At 46.1% G+C, this 20,410-nt stretch overlaps 1 protein-coding gene across 1 annotated transcript in view; it reads right to left on the bottom strand.

Annotated features, from left to right (window-relative positions):
- Positions 1-20,410, bottom strand: part of FHL1 (four and a half LIM domains 1) — a 61,286-nt gene that overhangs the window by 28,373 nt on the left and 12,503 nt on the right. The window contains exon 2 of the mRNA XM_064574621.1: positions 10,473-10,546. The gene's annotated coding sequence lies outside the window, so the exon portion shown is untranslated. The remainder of the gene's footprint in view (positions 1-10,472; positions 10,547-20,410) is intronic.

The raw sequence follows: 20,410 nt of genomic DNA, 5'->3' as shown, positions 1-20,410 counted from the left end.
TTCTATGCATTCTAGGATTCTATGGAATATAACGTGAAAACCACTGGAACGGAGGAGGGACCCATGGGGCGCTTGGCTGGCTCAATCGCTAGAGCGTGACTCTTAATCTTGGGGTTGTGAGTTTGAGCCCCATGATGGGAGTAGAGATTACTTAAAAATAAAATCTTGGGGGGAAAAAAAAGAACGCAAGGACCCTGTACTTTGTAAGAGGTAGCGCACTGCTCAATTCCTGGCTCTGAACCTCCTTCCCCATCTCTTGTCGGACCTAGCTCTAACCTTCTGCCCCACTATCCTCAACCCCAATTCTCCAGTCTTCCTCATATAAATGAGACCCTCAACTCTAGGGCCTCGGCTGGCATTCCAAGTCTCAACAATACAAGTAATGGGACCATGTGACGTGGGGGTCAAGTCCATTTCCTGTACAGCTTCAACTTTTCTGCCTATTGGAAAAACTGCATAATAGAAGGTTGGAAACCAATGATGCCATGTTACAATGAGGTAAGAAGGACTGATCTATTCGAGACCATGCTCCAATGATGTCTGGTATTAGAGGAACAGGGAGTCAAACGATGATCCCGAGGCAGTCCTGAGTAATGACATGGTAATGCTTTGTATGATTTCTAATTCATAACATGCCCTTCATTCAATTAACGGTTTCTCCAGTGACTGCTTGCAAAGCCTCCAGCACTGAATCACAGCTGACATGGAGGACATCAGAGAAAACACAGTATTTCCACTCCCAAAGAGCTTCCAGTTTCCTGGGGAAAGCAGAGGACAGCGGTGCCCCCTCACCCGCAGGGGATCCGTTCCAAGACCCCCCGTGGATGCCTGAAGCCGCGGACAGTACCGATCCCGACACAGATTATGTTTTTTCCTGTACATACATACCGATGACAAAGTTTCATTTGTAAATCAGGCGCAGTAAGAGACGAATGATAATAACTAATAATAAAAGAGACCGATTAGAACGATGATACCATCATAAAGGTTATGCGAACGTGGTCCCTCTCTCGATATCGTATCGTGACGCACTCTTCTTCCGCGTGGTGCTGATGTGAGGGGAAATGCCTCCGTGATGAGACGAAGCGAGGTGAAGGATGGAGGCACCTTGATGTAGCATCAGGCTACTTCTGATCTTCTGACGCTACGTCGGGAGGAGGATCACCTGCTTCCAGACCATGGCTGACTGCAGGTGACACAAACCCCAGAAGGCGGAACCGCAGCTAAGGGAGAACCACTGTACAAGATGGCAGCCCCAACCAAATCCTTGACTCTCTTTGGGCCTTCCATTGTCCGCGTGACAAAAAGGGAACACCCAGGAGAGGACCAAAGGAGCTGGGCAAGGTCCTGTGTAAAGTCCGTAAGGCCTGAGGATATGGAGGACACAGCTAGGAACATGAAGAAAGGGCTGAAAGAACGCAACATGCCGTATTGTCTCTGGGTTCAAACCTGTCACGTGAGCCCAATACCAAGAGTAGAACTCACCTTCTGGAAAAGAAACACTTGGTACATCTTATGTAAGTCACTACTTCGCAGCCCTAAAGAATGTATGAAAACGGTCATATCATGTACACACATCACATGGTTGAAGAGATGGCCACAGACTCACAAAGAGCACAGATTTTCACCAAACTCCCTAAGGAGCACTGCCTGACTTCTTAGGTGAAGAAGTGTTACAGAAACTGACCGTTCACCCGCTCCCTGGACATCCCTCTGGGAGAGACACGATACGAAGGGTGAAGCTTGTCTGGCTGACAGGACAGGAGAGTGAGGCGGCTATTCTAAATACATTTTTTTTTGGATATTTCATCCTTTTTAGTTAAATTGATCTGATGCCTAGAGCTGTTTAAACAAAATGGAAATATTCACAATTATAGAAATAATAAAATAAATTACGACTAGCATTAGCACAGTTCTCCATGCCGGGCTTTCAGCATATAAGGTTGATAGGATGAGAATGATGGTGACAATGATAATGAGGAGGATATAAGTGCTACTCTTTCTCAAAAGCATCGTAAAAGCATCGTCAAGGGCTTCGGCCTTCAGGGTTTGAGGTCTGCAAAAGCTTTGACCTCAGCTGGGCTTATTGTACTGACCATGATAAAAATGTACATGATTTAGCTGTGACCTTAATCTGAGAAGTTTCAAACCCAGGACTTAACTGACTAACCCAACATTCATCTCCCAAGTATGGATCTCTTTACAGGCGAGCATCTGTTGTTGGCTCCTCAAGTCTTTGTCCTATTAATAGATGAGTTGATGATGGAGAAAGTCTTAAAAACAACTTCCACATCCAAGGAGTTTTATGACGTTAAAAAATCTTAATAAAAACATTAGGTATTCACAAGTCCCTATTTGACTTGAACTGAATGTGATGACTGATCCGAACCCTAATATTTCACTGGGGAATAAGGATGCAACACACTCATGTCACCTCTCCCCTTGGCCTTCGCGCAATGCTTGTTAGTCACCGATGGGCTCCTTTGCTTTGGTTTTAAAGAAAATTCACATATATGAGTTTGCGCCTAGAGAAGATGAAAGGACCTGCAAACAGGTACATTCTCCGTGAAAAGACTAACAGCATACACAAGCCTTAAACAGAGTAAAGTAAAGCACTCTGACGTGATTATGGATAAATCGTTTAACTTCCTAAAACCGGGGTATCCTTCTAAGTCTCAAAGCATCATATGGGAGAGGAGCCAAAGTTTTAACAGGTCAGACCAAAGTCTGAACCAACTTTAGCTGAAGATAGCTTGACACCAGCTACCTTGGAGGTCACTTCAAGTGGATACAGGTGGAACACTAGACCTGAATTTCAGCGTCCCAATCTGGCTTCTTCCACGGGAATCCTTGTCCAACCCAATCTTTATTACGGACTTCCGTGGCTCAGTTCAGTATGCTTAAACTCTGAAATATGGTTTAAATATGTATATGCATGTGAATTTATAAGCCTGTAATGGATAAAGAAGATACGTTTTAAAAATAAAAAAAATGTAACATCCAATCACTGTTCCTTCCCATTGATGGACTATTCTTACAAATGGTTCTCTTACAAAAAGTTCTTACAGGCCGTTCCTTCACAGTAACTACATAGTACTTTATTCCACTGAAAAGAAATGCTTTCAAGTAATGTGTGCATGTGTGTGTTTCTCTAGAAGACTTCTCAGCTTTCTTTACAAGTGCTATACGAACTCTGATCGAAGACGGCTGAAGAATCCAAGACTCTGGAGATTCCACTTTTCAAGAGTCCTGTGAGGACCCTTCCTCTAAGTGAGGCACAGTTTCTCTCCTCCAGTGAAAATGAATTCTTTCTGTATCAGAGGCTGGGAAAGCTAGGCCATGTCCAAGAGGTCAAAATTAAGTCCATTAAATCCCAGCGCCGGACTTAGTCACCATAGAGACAGGGGAGGTAAATAAACCACTAACCTTAACAAACGGGCTGCACCTTTGCCAGACAGATCTCTGACTTACCATTATTTTTACTCAAGTATCTCTCAGTCCAAACATAACTGACGAGGAAGACTACAAAACCAAACAGAACTGGGCCCAAAGGCAATAGGAATGCTCATGCAGGCAAAGGGCAGGCAAAGAGTCAAGAGCTACCCACCCCCCCAGTAATGTGCTCTCTGTTCCCCTTGAACGACGATTGCAACATGAAGCTCTAGAGGCAATGACATATGGGGAAAATATGTGGTGCTCAAGCCAGAGGAAACCATGTCAGAAAAGAAAAACAGACATGAAGTAACTGACCTAATTAAAGGAGAAAAGTACACGTACAGCAGGGAAACAAGTCTATCGGACACAGGGAACCCAGCTGGAGGGGAGGGGCCGCTGTACGGAGGCTCAGGACACCAGAGAGGAGTTCTGTCACTTAGCTCAGTGCCACCAGAAGATGAACTAGGCATCGCCCTTGCGTTGCGGCCCCACTGAGGCTCTAGTCGAGAGCGCCCGGAACCTTCAGACAGCAAGATTCGTTCCCTGGCCCTGCTACGCTGTAAGGAAAAGCTCAGGGACCAAGATTTACACGCGACCACGTGGGACACCAAGATGCCTCTCTACCAACCACAGAAAACCAAAGAAAAATGGGAGAAGAGAAGAAAAAGGGAAGAAACCCCGAAGTGGAGGATGATGGGACGAAGCAGCCAGTAGGAACTGTCATCAGAACCCCAGGTCTAGGCTCTAAGCAGGCGTCCTCACCATGTTTCATAGTCTCACAGGTATTCACTCGACACCAATGGCTTGTGACACAAGTGAAGGAGGTGAAAGCCGAGGAAGCTGAACCTCGAAGCGAGCCGTAGACTTCTGGCACAATGTACAAACCGCAGGACAATAATACGGAAAAAACCTCAAATGAGGTGCTGCCCATCGCTCTTGTCCGCACGCACACGGCTCTTCACAAGGCTATCATCACAGCACATCAACAAGTTTACATCGTGCATTTTCTAGCAAGGCTGTGTTACACCATTCTTCCGTATCGGTCTGCACGCCTCAAGATGATCATTTTGAGCAGATTCACGGAATTCCACTGCACAGATGTATCCTAATGGCTTAACCAACAATCCTTCTAGAGTACATAAACCATTTCTCCAATGTTGGACACGTAAATTCTTTCAAACTTTTTGTCCCTGTGAATACCCCTGCGATGAATACCTGTAACATACAGCTCTCATCCTCTTCTCTTAGAAAAATTTGTTTCTTAGAACACATTTCCCAAAACAGGATTACTGGACCAAGGGGTACCAATCTTGGTGACTGTGGCCATAAACTGCCAAATAATGTTCCAAAAGGCTTATTACCAACTTACAGTGCTACCAGCAGTGAGTGTTTCTCAGTTTCGAGGCAACCAACCGTATGAGCTCTAGGTTTTCCTTTTGTTTTTGTTGACTTAATAGGTGAAAAATGCACCTTTGTGACATTCGAATATGCTTTACCTTCGCATACCAATGAGGCTGAGCATTTTTCCATGCGTTTGTTCGCTCTGTGATACAACGGGCGTGTCTTTTACCCTTCTAGCTGCTGGGGAATTCATTCAACCAACAGTTATGGCGCATCCACCATTGGCCGGGCTAGTGCCAGACCTTACGATCTCTATGAGCTCTGTGCACGATACGGAAATTAACTATCTTATCAAATGCACCGCAAACTTTTCCTGGTGTGTTTTCCTTTCATTATTTTCCCCAGCTTTCCTGAGGTTTGATTAGCAAGAATTGTACATGCTTCTGAAGGTAAACAACACGATGATTTGACATAGCTGATTACCACAATCAAATTAGTTCACACATCTGCCACCTCAGGGCTCCTGTTTCTTGTGTGGGTGGTTAAGAACACTGAAGACCCACTCTCTCAGAAAATTTTCATATATGTAAGTCTGTTGATACTCTTCCTGACTACCTTCTATCATTTTATAGCTTACAAGGTTATCATTTATCCAGGGACTTGATAAATGTCCTATTTTCTGTCGTCTTATTTATAAGTTTTCTAAGCGTCTCATAAATATATTCTTCTACAGTTACAAAATTCACAGCTCTCATTCCTACTTCGTGGTTTGCCAGCTTTAACATGTGTAGCTATTTTACTGTAAGTACTTAATTTAAAGCACATTTTAAAATAAAAATTTAGAGTGCCTGGGTGGCTCAGATGGTTAAGCGTCTGCCTTCAGCTCAAGTCATGATCCCAGGGTCCTGGGATCGAGTCCTGCATCGGGCTCCCTGCTCCTTGGGAGCCTACTCCTCCCTCTGCCTCTCTCTCTCTCTCTCTGTCTCTCATGAATAAATAAAATGAAAAAAAAATCTTTAAAATAAAAATTTATCTTTTACATGGCTATGTTGTATTAAAAATAATGGACTTTTGGGGCACCTAGGTGGCTCAGCCGGTTGAGCATCCAGCTCTTAATTTCAGCTCGGGTCATGATCTCCGAGTTGTGAGATCGAGCCCCACATCGGGCTCCACACTCAGTGGGGAGTCGGCTTGGGATTCTCTCTCTCCCTCTCCTTCTGCCCCTCCCTACCTCTCCCCCCCACACCTCAAATAAATAAATCTTTAAAAGATTTTTATTTATTTATTTGAGAAAGAGCGAGAGAGTGAGAGAGAGCGAGGTGAGGAGCAGAGGAAGAAGCAGGAGCAGGCAGCCCGATGTGGGGCTTGATCCCAGGACCTTGGGATCACGACCTGAGCCGAAGGCAGCCGCTTAACCGACTGAGCCACCCAGGCGCCCCAATAAAATAATCTTTTTTTTAAAGATTTTTTAAATTTATTTGACAGAGAGAGAGACAGCGAGAGAGGGAACACAAGCAGGGGGAGTGGGAGTGGGAGAAGCAGGCTTCCCGCTGAGCAGGGAGCCCGATGCGGGGCTCGATCCCAGGACCCTGGGATAATGACCTGAGCCGAAGGCAGATGCTTAACCGACTGACCTACCCAGGCACCCCCCAATAAATAAATCTTAAAAAGAAAATAACTGACTTTCTAAACTTACCCTACTGGTGGAGTGAACTTGAAGTGAACTCAGGTTTACCTATGAAGATTCAACCACAAATAGCCTGTCCAAGATCTCCTTCTCTTTCTAGGGCCAAAGAAAAAGACATGTAGAAACATCACTGCACGACTGCTTTTTCTTAGGATTTCTTTACATTTGAGTCCCCTTGCTATTCAAAGGGACATGGGTCCTCAGACTAGCAGTGGTACAATCCAGTGCTTATTGGAACTGGGCAATCTCAGGCCCTTCCCCAGACCTCCCGTGTTAGAATCCACGTGTGAAAGTCTGAGAAAAGTGGGGGGAAAGAGCACAGGAATCCCCCAAACTCTGTTAATGCTCCTTCTTCTTAATCAGACACCATCAGAAAGTAGCTCTCTCCTCAAATGTTTACCCTCAACCCTTTTTTGGCAAGTCATTTCCACACCCAATGTGGGGCTTGGACTCACAACCCCAAGATAAGAGTCACACGCTCTACTGACCAAACCAGCCAGGTGCCCCAATCCTCAACTCTCTTAATGCATGCCCTTAAGTTAAAATGAGTACCGCCCAACATCATGTACCTGAAAATTAAAAGCTAATACTTTGAAAGGATGGCTCTCCGTCTGGAGCCTCAACTTCATCTAGACCGGAGGTTGAAATCTTACATGCCTCTAAGAGCCAAGCAGGTCTTAAAAATGAGTAAAACACTCAGATAACGGCCACCGACCCCTGTCCTTGGGGTCGAGGAGGTAAGAGAGTGGTGGGGGCTATGGCAAATTTCAGAGCTCGCCTTCCATCTGAAGACAAGAGCAGCCACTCGGCTCTGCCGCCGAGTGTTGCCCAACAGGAATGCAGGCTCGATGTTGCCAGATCTTCTGATATTTCAAAAGAAGCTGAAAGTCTGGGTTTTTAAAACATGTGAAATCTCTCAATTTTTCAATGCTGGCAATTCACTTAAAATTTTAAAAGAACACCTCTGTGTGCCAGATTCAGCCCACCAGTTTGATACCTTGGCTCTAGACTGATGATTTCCAAATTCTTTAAGCTTGTGTAACCCATCTGTGCTGGTTTTCATGCTTCCTTGCTGGTCACCAAGAAGAGAGGTCACGTCAATATAAATGGTACAAACCAAACCACTACGACTACTGTATTTTAAGTTTTACATTTTAATATTACAAATTATATTTTAAATATTACAAACTGCCAAATCAATAATGAAAGTGACCATATGTCAGTGATACAAATATTTCCTAGATGTGAAATACATGTTTAATTCATTCACTACGTTGTCACTACTAAGAAACAAATACATAGAATACCCAGCTCATGGGTGTGTTAACAATTATGTTGGGTTCGGGGCGCCTGGCTGGCTCAGGCAGAGGAGTATGCGACTCTTGATCTCGTGGTTGTGAGTTCAAGCCCCACGCTGGGTGCAGAGATGACTTCAACGAACCAACGAATGAATGAATCAATGAATCAACAAACGAATAAGTAAATAAATAAAAAGTTTAAAAAAAAAAAAGAATTATGTTGGGTTTAAGTTTTCATTCCAAGTAATTCCATAATTAAAACGTGGCCAAATGAAATAATTTCAAATTCTTGAATGATTAAGTTGACCTGTGACAAATGCTGTATTAAACATAAGCTGGGACCCATTATTATTTAAAAAACAAAATACCCTCAACGTGAAAACTGCAAAACCCCCATTTTCTTAAACCATTCAATTGTTCCGAGCAAACTTAAACAATGTGGTGTGAATACGCAATTTATATTTGCTTTCATTTTGGGGGCATTTGGGTTCCAGGCACAGCTGTGTCCCCAGCACTGTGCTCGCAGACTTCATTATTTGCACATGCCTCGCCGGCGGTGGCATAAATCACAGGCTCAGAGAGCAGACTGGTGACAGGGACTTTGATCTGCCCCCTTGAACCCATCCGGGCCTACTCAATATTGGGCAATTTAATTAAAAAGGAAAATCAACTTTCGGCTTCCCCATCTGCAAACAGGAAAAGCATCAAGGGATGGCCTATACTTGAAGAGTGTGAGACCAAACTGTAGTATTCTTTGTCTTTGGCCCACTTGCAGGGGATCTTGCAGGGACAGTGCACACCTTGGCTCCCTGCACCCCAGACAGCTGACTGGGTCGGCCCGACCCGCTCACGTGGGCCTACGCTCCGGGCCTAGTACTCAGTAGGGCTGGGGGGATGAACCAATCAGGACGAGGAGTGAAGGAAGGTCACAAGATAGAGCTGCATCGTGACCACTGCACTGCTTCCCGTCAGGCCTATAGATTCCTGCCACAGGGAAATGGCATGCAACAGATTCCATCGAATCACTGGAGAAACTCACTGCTCTAAAAGGAAACCCACAGATGCTAAGTTTTGGTTAAATTAAAGATGTCACAGGGGTGGTTTAGTATCACAAAAGTGCTTCGAGTATGTACTCAAAGGCCTCCAGTGAAAAGGTTTCCTTCTGAGAACACGCACAGGTTCTGTGGAAGCTTTCTACTGATGAAGTGTGTCTGTCGGAGTTGTAGAGGGCCAACGAAGTCGATGGGCTGTGCCCTTCTGTGGCCCTTCTTAAACAATCTAGTCTCTGTTGCTGCGGGAAAAGAGAGGCAAGGGCTGTTGGCGGGGGGCAGGGGGGGCACAGAGCTGCACCGTCTGCTCCTCAGACAGAGAGCACCGTGCTCCCGGCTGCCCTCGGGCTCCTCGGAGGACGGTGAGAGTCACGGTTCTGCTCTGGTGTTCTCTACTGGGAGAAGGCCTAAGATTTTATTTGAAGACCGGTTTCTATCATTATAAAAGAGAAAGTTTGAAAACTACCCTTTTAGGTAAAGGCTACAGACGACAGCCACGGCAGGGCTGAGACCCTCGGAGGGCAGAGTCGAGAACGTTCGTGGCTAAGAAGCTGCCGACGCTTTTGTCTTTCGGCCAGTTGGAAGCCCCGGGCCCTGGGAAGATCTTCCAGCTTCCACGTAATTGAGGAAACTGACAAAAATCAGATTAAACGGTCCTAAAAATCTGTCCTATGTTTTTTATCCTTTAAGGTATGAATATATATATATATTTCAAAACGTGTGAAGAATTCTACAGCAAGTCGATGTCAGGGAAACAACGGCCAGCTCGCGAGCCTCTACCCTCACCGAAATCAACGACCCACATCGAACGTGAGACTGAGCATGGGGGGCGGGGAGGCAAAACCAAAAACGCAGCAAGCCTTGGATGGATGAAAAGTGCAAATCCTGAGTAGTCTGGCACTGGCACATGTCACCTCCTCTCCGGCAAACGTGTGGGGGAGGCTGGGGCCCAGAAAGCAGAAAGCCCAGGGCCCCGGACGCTGGGCCTGGATGAACCATCTTTGAGATTTGCAAAGGCGAATGCCCCGCCTCTCCGGGAGAGCACAGTAACCCTGAATCATCCCAGAGTTCGACGTCAGCCCTGTGGCTAAACGAAGACGACCGAGGACGTTTGCTAAGTGAAAGGGTTGCCCAGCGCTCTGAACCTCGGTTCCGATCTGCAAACAACGTGCTGGCCCCCACTGACATAACCCCACAGAAGCCCTCTCGGGCGTTCCTACCTCGAATCTTGCAGGACCAGCGCACACCTTGGCTCCTTGCACCCCGGACAACTGAGGGGGTCGGCCCGACTCTCTCACGTGGTCACCTGGGCAGCAATCTCCTCCCTCGATGCCACTACCGCTCCGCGGAGCTTTCCTGCTCCCTACTGTCCACGCTGGGGCACGAGCACCTCTTGATTCTCAGGCAGACCTTCTAACAGCTCTCTTGTGCTTGGCACATTCACTTTCCATGCCCCCCAATTAAAAGCAAATGAGATTTTTTTCCCCCCTCGAAAAGACCTTCCCCAGAGAGCTAATATGTAGGACAAGCAGGGATATTGGTTGGATCAATTAAAATGATTCCTCTTCAGTCTACTATACAAATAAAGCTTTTTTTTTTACACTGTCGACCCCAACATCACGAAGATCAGTGTTCGAATTTGTGACAATCAGTGAAACTTACCTCACGCTGGACGTGTGGAGACTGGGATGTAGTCAGCAAGGTCTGGACACAGTGGACAACAACTTCCAATGCGCCTAAGTCAGGAAAAAATGAGAAGCAAGACGCAAAATTACCTTTTCAGAAGAAAAGTTAAGAAATTCTAAAAAAAAAAACCAAACCAAACCAAAACACCCCAAAATCTACTTCCTTTGAAATGCCTCACAGTTAACACCTTCTACTTTGTATTTACAACCCTCAAAGTTAAACTGCCAAGACGTTCCGCATATTTCCCCACTGTCTGTTTATCATCTAACATTCGCACCAGGCGGTGGAGCTGGCCCCCTCATTATCAGGCTGTATTAGCTCAAACACTCAGCATTGTTAGCACAGTGAGCTCATGGCCTATTTCAGTTTTAAATTAACATTTGGCAATCACCCGGGTAATCAAAACAAATGACTCAGTCGTTTAGAATAGACTTATTAGTTGAGCCTTTTTTTCCCCCTCTTTTAACATCTTTAGAATATTTTGCCACAGGAGGGCTCGGATCCAGGCAGAATGTAGAGCACAAGTCACCAGAGGAATATTTAGAGGTGTTGCCATGGAGACGAGGTGCCGCGTGACCACTGAAGTTATCTCCAATCAACAATGGCATTAGGATGCGGGCAGGAGAGCAGGCTCATCCCTGCCGGGGGCGGGCGGAGGGCTCGCATCACTAGGAAACAGGTGTGCCCTGTGCTTTTCCCGTCACCCAAGCGAAGACAGTCCCCTGACATGCCGCCCTCCCCAGAGGCACCTCACTGCCTTACCCCCGCCCCCCCACCCCATTCAGAAGGGCCGGCTGGGGCTAAGGCAAAAGGAGGTGTGTGATATCCTGAAACACAGACCAAGAGCACCTTTACATCAACTGTGAAATGGACACGAGCAAATGAGATCTGAGGAAAAGATGGCTCCCTGAGAGTAGGGCCCCCCATCTGTTCTGTTCCCTGCTCTATCTCCATGCCTGGAACAGTGTCTGATGGACACACAGGAGACTCTCAGAAAGCATCTGTGGAGCGGTGCCTGGGTGGTGCAGTCGGCTAAGCCTCCGATTCTTGGTTTTGGCTTGGGTTGTGAGATCGAGATTGGGGGGGGGGAGCCTGACTGATGCGGGGCTGTCTCTCCCTCTCCCTCTGCTCCTCCCCCTGCACTCTCTCTCTAAAATAAATAAGTTTTTTTTTTTTTTTTTTTTTTTAAAGAAGTATCTATGGAACGAGGCAGGGCAAACAAACCATGGATTATAACCAGGCTCATGAATGCCCACCTCCCGCCCCCAACCAAACATTCCTGGGTTGCTCACCCAACAAGCAGGGGTTAGAGAGTTTTAAAAGCGTTCAGTGTACTGGAAAAGAAGTAGCTGGTCCAGTTAGTTTAATAGGCCGACGGGTTCATCTGTGTAGAGATCTTAATGACAAGTGTCACATTGAAGACAACTCTTCCCCACTCAGGACCGACAAGGGTGCTGACTACAGGGACAGGTTCTTGTCTCCCAGGTCAAAAGCCCAGAGGAAGGCAATCTGCGCCAAGCGGCCAAGAGCTAGTTTTCAAAAGCAAATGTCTGAAAGGGACGGACTTCAAAGAAACAACTTCTAGTCCCCCTCCCACCTCTATTTACCTAGAGCTGGCATTTTCACATTCTGTCATATGAATATGTGTTACTTGTTTCAGGTTGTGTGTCGTCCGTCCTACGGACCCTGAAGTGTCTTTGTCTTGGGGGCAGGCCCAGAAACCCCACCTCTCTTTCCTGACCCTACTTAGCAGGGCACGGAAACATCTACAGAAAAGGCTTCGCCCCGTCTCCTTTCCCACTACCCACAACCCATTTGCACGGAACTCACTGTTTCTAGAAGGTACCACACCCTTTCATGCAACTGGGGTGTGAGTGCAGCATGGCACAGCTGTTCAGACGAGGGTGCCAGAGTCAGACTGCCTGGGCTCAAACACCGGCCCTGCCTCATATCCACTGTACAACCTCTGAGCCTCATAATGGGAAGCTATCTCACAGAGCAGCTGTTAGGCAGGAGGGCAGCGCCTCACCCGGACGGGGCACTCACCGAACAGGAGACAGGCCATGATCACCCCCAGGATCACAGGCACACCCTAAAAATGGTATCAAACTCGGGGCGCCTGGGTGGCTCAATTGTTAAGCGTCTGCCTTCGGCTCAGGTCATGATCCCGGGGTCCTGGCATCGAGCCCTGCATTGGGCTCCCTGCTCCGCAGGGGGCCTGCTTCTCCCTCTCCCACTCCCCCTGCTTGTGTTCCCTCTCTCGCTGTCTCTCTCTTCAAATAAATAAAATCTTAAAAAAAATAAAAATGGTATCCAATTCAGATAACGATTTCAGGCGCTGCCACAAACACTTGGCACCAAATACGCCCCTGTTCACATTCAACCCAACGTAAACTTCGAACCCGAATCCATCCCACACTAGCCTTAATACACTATTTCATTCTACTCCCCCTTCCGGAACGGATTTTTCCTGGAGATGGGATTCGATACACACTGGGCTCTACCCGAGGGAATCGGTTCTGAGCTTAAAGAAGCGGAAGAGCTTCTGCCCTAACAGCCCTGCCAGGACCTTTCCTGCCTTCTCGGTCTGCTCCCCAACCTCCCACAAGTTCAGGCTCTGAGAGGCGGGCGGGGGAGGGGCAAAAGACCGGTCTTCTAGCAACCACACCAAGACCCCCGTTCTCCTTTTCGTAGGGAATCCTTGCATGTCATGTCCCACACACCCTCCAGAGGGCAGAAGAGAGAAAGGCCCAAAGGCTGAGCAGGCAGAGTTCTCACACTGGGGTCCCCCTTGGGCCTCCCCCCACCCCCGCCCCCGAGTTAGCAGAGCCACAGTTCGTGCTTTCCCTATCAAGCACTAGACCGCCAAGGGCAATAACAACGTGCACTGAGATTTCACCAGCATCTGTATCTCCGCCTCACTTTACCGCTGGGGCTAGTGTGGCCCACTGAACATGGGAGTCGGGGCAGGGAGGCTGAAGACACTCGTGGCAGGTGGGAGTTGGGTACCCCTCCTGACCCGCGGTCTGTGACCGTGCCTCTGAACAGACATCATACAAATTGTGTTGACGACTGTGCACAAGTCAAAGAAGAAAAACCCAACAGCAGCCAAACACACTGGGTAAAATGTGATGACAGCAAAGTCAAACCCAAACACTTTAGGGTTAGTCATGCTTTAAAATAAATCGTGTTCCTCTCATCCCACCCTGACAAGATTAGTAAGTGAAATTAGGCAAACCATTTATGATTCCAGAAGAAGCCAGCAGCTATGTTCTAGTGACACTGAACATACGTAATCATTCTCCTTCGGGTTTAACAATAGTTTATCGGGGTCACAGACAGTGGTGACCCCATCGCTACTGACAGCCAAGCTTAAACGATCCCCAAATCACCAGGCAACTGGGTGAATTACATGGAAAAAGAAAATCCAGAGCCAGCAGCTGTTTGAATGAACCTAAAAGACCAGTTGAATCAATCAAAATGGATGAGCCCCATAGATTGTCTCCTCTAAATTCTCTGAAATGTGATTGTCATGGTAACCATTCCTTAATCATGCTCTTCAGACTATTCTCTCGTACCTAAGAAACCAAAGAGCGGTGAACCCCAAACGTCTTCATCGGGTACACTTAGCATGGCAACGGGCAGCTCAGACGTCTCATTTTTCCTACCTTTATTCAGGTGCTCACCCTACAACGGCAGTCAGAAACACTGGCAATGTTAATGTGTTAACATTAATGTTATTAATCGCCTTTAATAATGACAGCAGAGGGGTGCCTGGGTGGCTCAGTCGTTAAGCGTCTGCCTTCAGCTCGGGTCATGATCTCAGTCAGGGTCCTGGGATCGAGCCCCGCGTCGGGTTCCCTGCTCCGCGGGAAGCCTGCTTCTCCCTCTCCCACTCCCCCTGCTTGTGTTCCTGCTCTCGCTATCTCTCACTCTCTGTCAAATAGATAAATAAATAAAATCTTTAAAAAAAATGTTACCATAAATGCAATAAATACAAATGAGCTGGCCATGGGCTCGTTTCCTTTAGCAGAAGAACTGATAAACTGGCTCTCATTCAGCAAAATAATTTATTGGTAAAAATAAACACAGAAGAAAGATGCCTCATTTCTGGTAATTTCAACATAATCAAGATCTGTAACATCTCAGATCTTTAACAACATATTAACTTAATAAATAAACAAAAACCGAAAGGATATTACATTACAGAAATGCAATAAAACCTAATTTTGTGTTTTTATATTAGGATTTAGTATAGAGTATATCACAAAACATACTCTGGAAGATCATTTATTTACTCCACACAAGTTTCTAATCTTCATTTTATATGATATAACCATAATATTCTTCACAATTTTTTCTTTGTTTTACTTATCAGTTTATTTTGAAGATCATTCCATATTGGTATATACAGAGCTGCCTCATTTTTAAATGGCTGTCTGGTAGTCTATTGTAGGGGAGTACTATTGTAACTTTTTTTTTTTTAATTTATTCGACAGAGAGAGACATAGCGAGAGAGGGAACACAAGCAGGGGGAGTAGGAGAGGGAGAAGCAGGCTTCCCCGCGGTGCGGGGAGCCGGATGTGGGGCTCGATCCCAGGACCCTGGGATCACGACCTGAGCCGAAGGCAGATGCCTAACGACTGAGCCACCCAGGCGCCCCTATTTTTTTTATGTTTTTAACTATGTCTAGCTGGTTTTTTTTTTTTAGAGAGAGAGGGAGAGTGAGGGAATGGTGGTAGGAGGAGGGAGAGAGAGAATCCTAAGCAGGTTCCACGCCACGGGACTCAATCTCACGACCCTGAGAGATCATGACCTGAGCCGTAATCAAAGAGTTAGATGCTTAACCAACCGAGACACCCAGGTGCCCCACTTTATTTTTATTTCTATTAATTTATTTTTATTTTCTGAGTCTAGTTGACACACAATGTTACACTAGTTTCACGTGTACAACACAGTGATTCAACAAGTCTACACGTTAGGCTGGGCTCACCATTATTCTTCACAATTTGGAAAGAGAAAGGTTTGATCCTTATTCAGTTTCAGAAAAGATAGGTTATATTTTTAAAAGATATCCACTAGATACACTACACGTTTAAAATTGTGATCACTCGGGGCACCTGGGTGGCTCAGTCGTTAAGCGTCTGCCTTCGGCTCAGGTCATGATCCCAGGGTCCTGGGATCGAGTCCCGCGTCAGGCTCCCTGCTCGGCGGGGAGTCTGCTTCTCCCTCTCCCACTCCCCCTGCTCGTGTTCCCTCTCTCGCTGTGTCTCTGTCTGTCAAATGAATAAATAAAATCTTAAAAAAAAAAAAAGAATACTTTTGCAACATAAACAAAAATAGGGGCACCTTTGGCTCAGGTCATGATCCCAGGGTCGTGGGATTGAGCCCTCCATCAGGCTCCCCACTCAGCGGGGAGCTTGCTTCTCTTTCTCCCTCTGCCACTCCCCCCTGCTTGTGCACTCTCGCTCTCCCAAATAAATAAAATCTTAAAAACAAAACAATAAATAAATAAACAAACAAGTGGGACTACATCATACTAAAATGCTTGAGCACAGCAAAGGAAACCATCAACAAAACAAAACGGCAACCTACTGAATGGGAGAAAATATGTGCGAATCATATATCCAATGGGGGCTCATATCCATTACAGAAAGCACTCCCACAACTTCAGGGCCAAAACCAAACAATCCAATTAAAAGATGGGCAGAAGATCTCAATAGACATTTTCCCAAAGAAGACGTCCAAATGGCCAACAGATACATGAAAAGACGCTCAACACCACTCATCATCAGGGAAATGCAAATCCAAACAACAGTGAGCTTTTACCAGAAGGGCAGGAAAAAGACAAGAAAAAACAAGTGTTGGCGGGGATGTGGATAAAAGGGCCCCCTTGTGCACTGTGGGTGGGAATGTAAATTGGTGCAGCCCCTGTGGAAAACAGTATGGAGGATCCTCAAAAAATTAAAAATGGAGCTATCATCTGATCCAGCAATCCCACTGCTGGGTATTTATCCAAAGAAAATGAAAACACGAACTTGAAAAGGTATCTGCACCCCCACGTTCACTGCAGCATCATGTACAACAACCAAGACATGGGATAAAGAAAATGTGGCGTAGATGCACCATGGAATATTACTCAGCCATTAAATAAAAAGATCAGAATCCTGCCACTCGCAATGACGGGGATGGAACTCGAGGGCATTGTGCTGAGTGCAGTAAGTCAGAGAAAGACAAATGCCAAATGATCTCACACGTTATATGTGGAATCTTAAAAAAAAAAAAAAAAAAGCTCATAGATATAGAGAACAGACCAATGGTTGCCAGAGGCAGGGGTTAAGGGTGGAAGAAATGGGTGAAGGGCGTTGAAAGGTTAAAAAACGAAACAACAAAGACTGGAGCTATTTTTCCGTGTATATCATCATATAATTGCTGGTAAATGAGCTTGATGAGAATAAAGTAGAAAATGAAAAAGTATAATAAGACTTCAAGAATACTTAAGAATAGGGCCGCCTGGGTGGCTCAGTTGGTTAAGCGTCTGTCTGCCTTCGGCTCAGGTCATGATCCTGGGGTCGTGGGATCGAGCCCTGCATAGGGCTCCAGCCCTGCATCAGGTTCCCTGCTCAGCGGGGAGTCTTCTCCCTCTCCCTCTGCTGCTCCCCCTGCTTGTGCTCTCTCTCTCTCAAATAAACATCTTAAAAAAAAAAGAATACTTAAGAATAAAAAAGCCATCAATAACAGAAAGGGGGACACTAAAATTATCAGGCATCAGGAACAAATGTGAACAATGCAAAACAAAACAAACCAAATGGCAAAATCCAGCAAGAAAAATGAAGTGGCAAATATTTGCTAAAGTCAAAAGGTAAAACCTTAAAATTCTTGTCCTTTGCCCTAATGTCCAATGGTATTTTTGTTTTGTTTTAAAAATATGAAGATTGATGTCCCTTCAATGACTATTACAACAGCTCCCAAATAAAACAAATGATAAAATAAAAATTCACTTAATTGACTGATAGGCTCGAATTAGTCATTGCCAAGTTTATGACTTTCCCACAACTCCAAGCATTCTTTTGTTAACAGGATTGTTTCCCCTGCCATGATGACTATGGGTAGCTTTCTGGGTGACCACAGTTCTGTACTTTTACATAACTCACTGGGGAATACCAGCTCCCTAACTCAAAGCAATGAGGGACAAAGGATGAGCACAGATCCACAGAATGTGACAATTCTGATAAAAGCATCTAGAGAGCGCTGGCTGTCTCAGAAGTTTGAGAGGAAGTACTGGGCCAAAGACATTCTAATGCTGCCCTCACAAACCATCAATCACCCAGTCATGTCTGTTTGTCCTGCAAAAGAGCCCCCAGACCTTCTCTTCCTTATAATCTCAAGTCCATGATCCTAATTCGGCCCATCATCACTTCACACCTAGACCACTTCATCAGACATGCCCCCTTCTTCATACAGCTGCCAGAATAATTTTTCAAACGTACCACCTTGAATGCATCACTCCCTTTCCCCTAAACCTTCCTCCATTGTAATCTAAAGACCAAATTTCTAGTATGAAATTCAAGGCCTTCCCATCAGACCCACTTTTCACCTTCCCCCATTCTCAACTCTGGCTTTGGCAGACTCCCGGCCAAAAGGTTTGTCACCACTGGAGAAGAACAGGTGCTTTGGCTCATGCCCCCCTCCCCTTAAACCACAGATTCTCGAATTCTGGCTGCACCTGCAAAGCCAGAACCACTAGCGACGGCTGGGTGCCCCCCCCAACCAAATTGCCTCAGATGAATCTGATGTGTAACCAAATTTGAAAACCACTACCCCAAATTCCTCTAACCCGTAGCTGTGAAAGTTTAGTGGGCATCAGGGTCTCCAGGGGGAGTGGGAGTTGTCAAAACACAAAGTGTTGGGCCCCATCCCCAGTGTTTCTGATTCAGAAGGTCTGTGGTGGGCCCATGAATCTGCATTTCTAACAAGCTCCCAGGTGATGCTGATGGTCCAAGGACCCCACCTGGAGGAACCGTGGTCAGCAGTTAAAATCAGTAACTGTATACATACTACAGTAACTACCGTAGGTACACTTCATTTGGCAAAAGAGAATGTACCATCTTCTGGAATCTCTTCCATGATTGGCAAAATTGGGCTCGGAAAGTCAAGACTCCCGGCTCTCTCCTCCTCCCCGTCAGTTCCATACTCTCCACCACACCCTTCCCGTGTCTCTAACAACTTCTCCAATTAGAACGGAAGTTTCTTGCTTGAAGAGATCACTTTTGTTTTTAATAACTCTCCACAGCATCTAGCAAGCTTAGCCAAGTGCCTTGCACATAGAGTAAGCGCTCAGTAAACATTTGCTGATTTCATTTTATGACGTTCTCTGGCTCCTACTTTATAAGCTGGGTCTGGCACTCCGTGAACTGTTTCCTCACACGTGGGCAACTGGGCAGCCCTGCTCCAATCAATTAGCCACAGGGTAAATCCTCTACATGAGCGTGCACTCTGCTGGAATCTGCTACAGGGACAAGAATAAACACACGAAGAAAAATGGCAGGGGCTTTAAAAGTGGAAGGAATGAGAACTTTATAAGGGGACACAATTCAACTTTTGAGCTGCGTGTCAGAAAACACTTACGAAGTACCCCTAGGCTCCATCGTCCACCTCACAGTCCAGTGCAGCAGTAAAAACCCCGCCCTTAGGGAAGGGCATTGCTCTCGTAGTTTGAATGCTTAGGCCAACAGTCCCCCAACTCTTTCGTGCTGAGGTCCTCCTTGTTCCTTAACAGAAAATCCACAAGGAACGGAATTACAGGTGAAGAGCAGACAGAGGGCAAGGAAGAGATCATGGGCCAAAGGGCTGGGAGAAGCACTCAAGCAAGCATTAAGGGGCAAGAGGATGCTGTCACAGGCATGCCCGGCATGCCCCGGCCACAGCACCTGCCCGGGCCTTCCAGCTATTTCCGCGCAGTCTGAGTGGGAGGAGCAAGACTACTGGAGGCCTCGAGACTCGCCAAGCCTGTCTATACCTACGATGCAAATACATTACGATGTGGTTGGATGGTCGCTTTTGCCACATCTACGACGGCCAGGGATTTCTGTACCATCGAGTCAGCTGCAGGCCAAGGTATCCACAGTGAGGGTGACCACGAAGAGTGTGCTGGCCGTGCCTCGATTTGGTCACCACTGGTAGAGAGTAACCTGCGATCCTGGCAGCTGACCTGGAATCCCCCAGCCTCCACATGGATTGTGACTCAGGGGAGAGCTTATTTCTGTGCCTAACAGAGGGATCGTCAGGCAGTGCAACCAGGCGGTGGCATCGAGAAAAAAATACAAAGAAGTTTATCTAATAACAAGTGTAATGATAAGTATACACAACAGATCCATACATAAAAAATTACTTCTGATATGTAAACTAAGTTTTAAATAGGTGAGCTCTATAACCAACTGTCCCCTTTATTCGTATTTTTTCAGGCAACTCTGGAGTTTTTCACTCTGGGTCTAACCACAGACCCAATGGGACACATTCTATGATCAACCACACCCCTAAGATATCCATTCCCTGCGTGATCACCTTCATTTATGTTCTAATCCTGGATGTCTTATCAGTTGTTTCTCTTCTAGTCTCCCTCAGTCTCAATGCCCCTCTCACAACCCATCCCCTGACCTCTGCTTACTACCACCTGCCATAGAATGTTCTGTGGTTTTGTTTTTGTTTTTAAGTAAACTCTATCCCCAACATGGGGCTCGAACTCATGACTCCGAGAGCAAGAATTGCACGCTCCATCAACGGAGCTGGCCAGGCGGCCCTAGATTGTTCTGTTTTTACAGCCAACTCAAGAAAGCAACACATACTTGCAGTTGCTCATAATAATCACCCGGTTTCAGTATATAGAAACCAATTATAGTAAGACCTTAAAAACC

Source organism: Mirounga angustirostris, unplaced genomic scaffold (assembly GCF_029215605.1).
Source record: "Mirounga angustirostris isolate CCGP_5_RB_7025 unplaced genomic scaffold, mMirAng1.0.hap1 SCAF_11, whole genome shotgun sequence".
NCBI classification, from domain to species: Eukaryota; Metazoa; Chordata; class Mammalia; order Carnivora; family Phocidae; genus Mirounga; species Mirounga angustirostris.
Note: the sequence above shows the minus strand (reverse complement) of the source record. Positions and strands in the feature narration are given on the sequence as shown.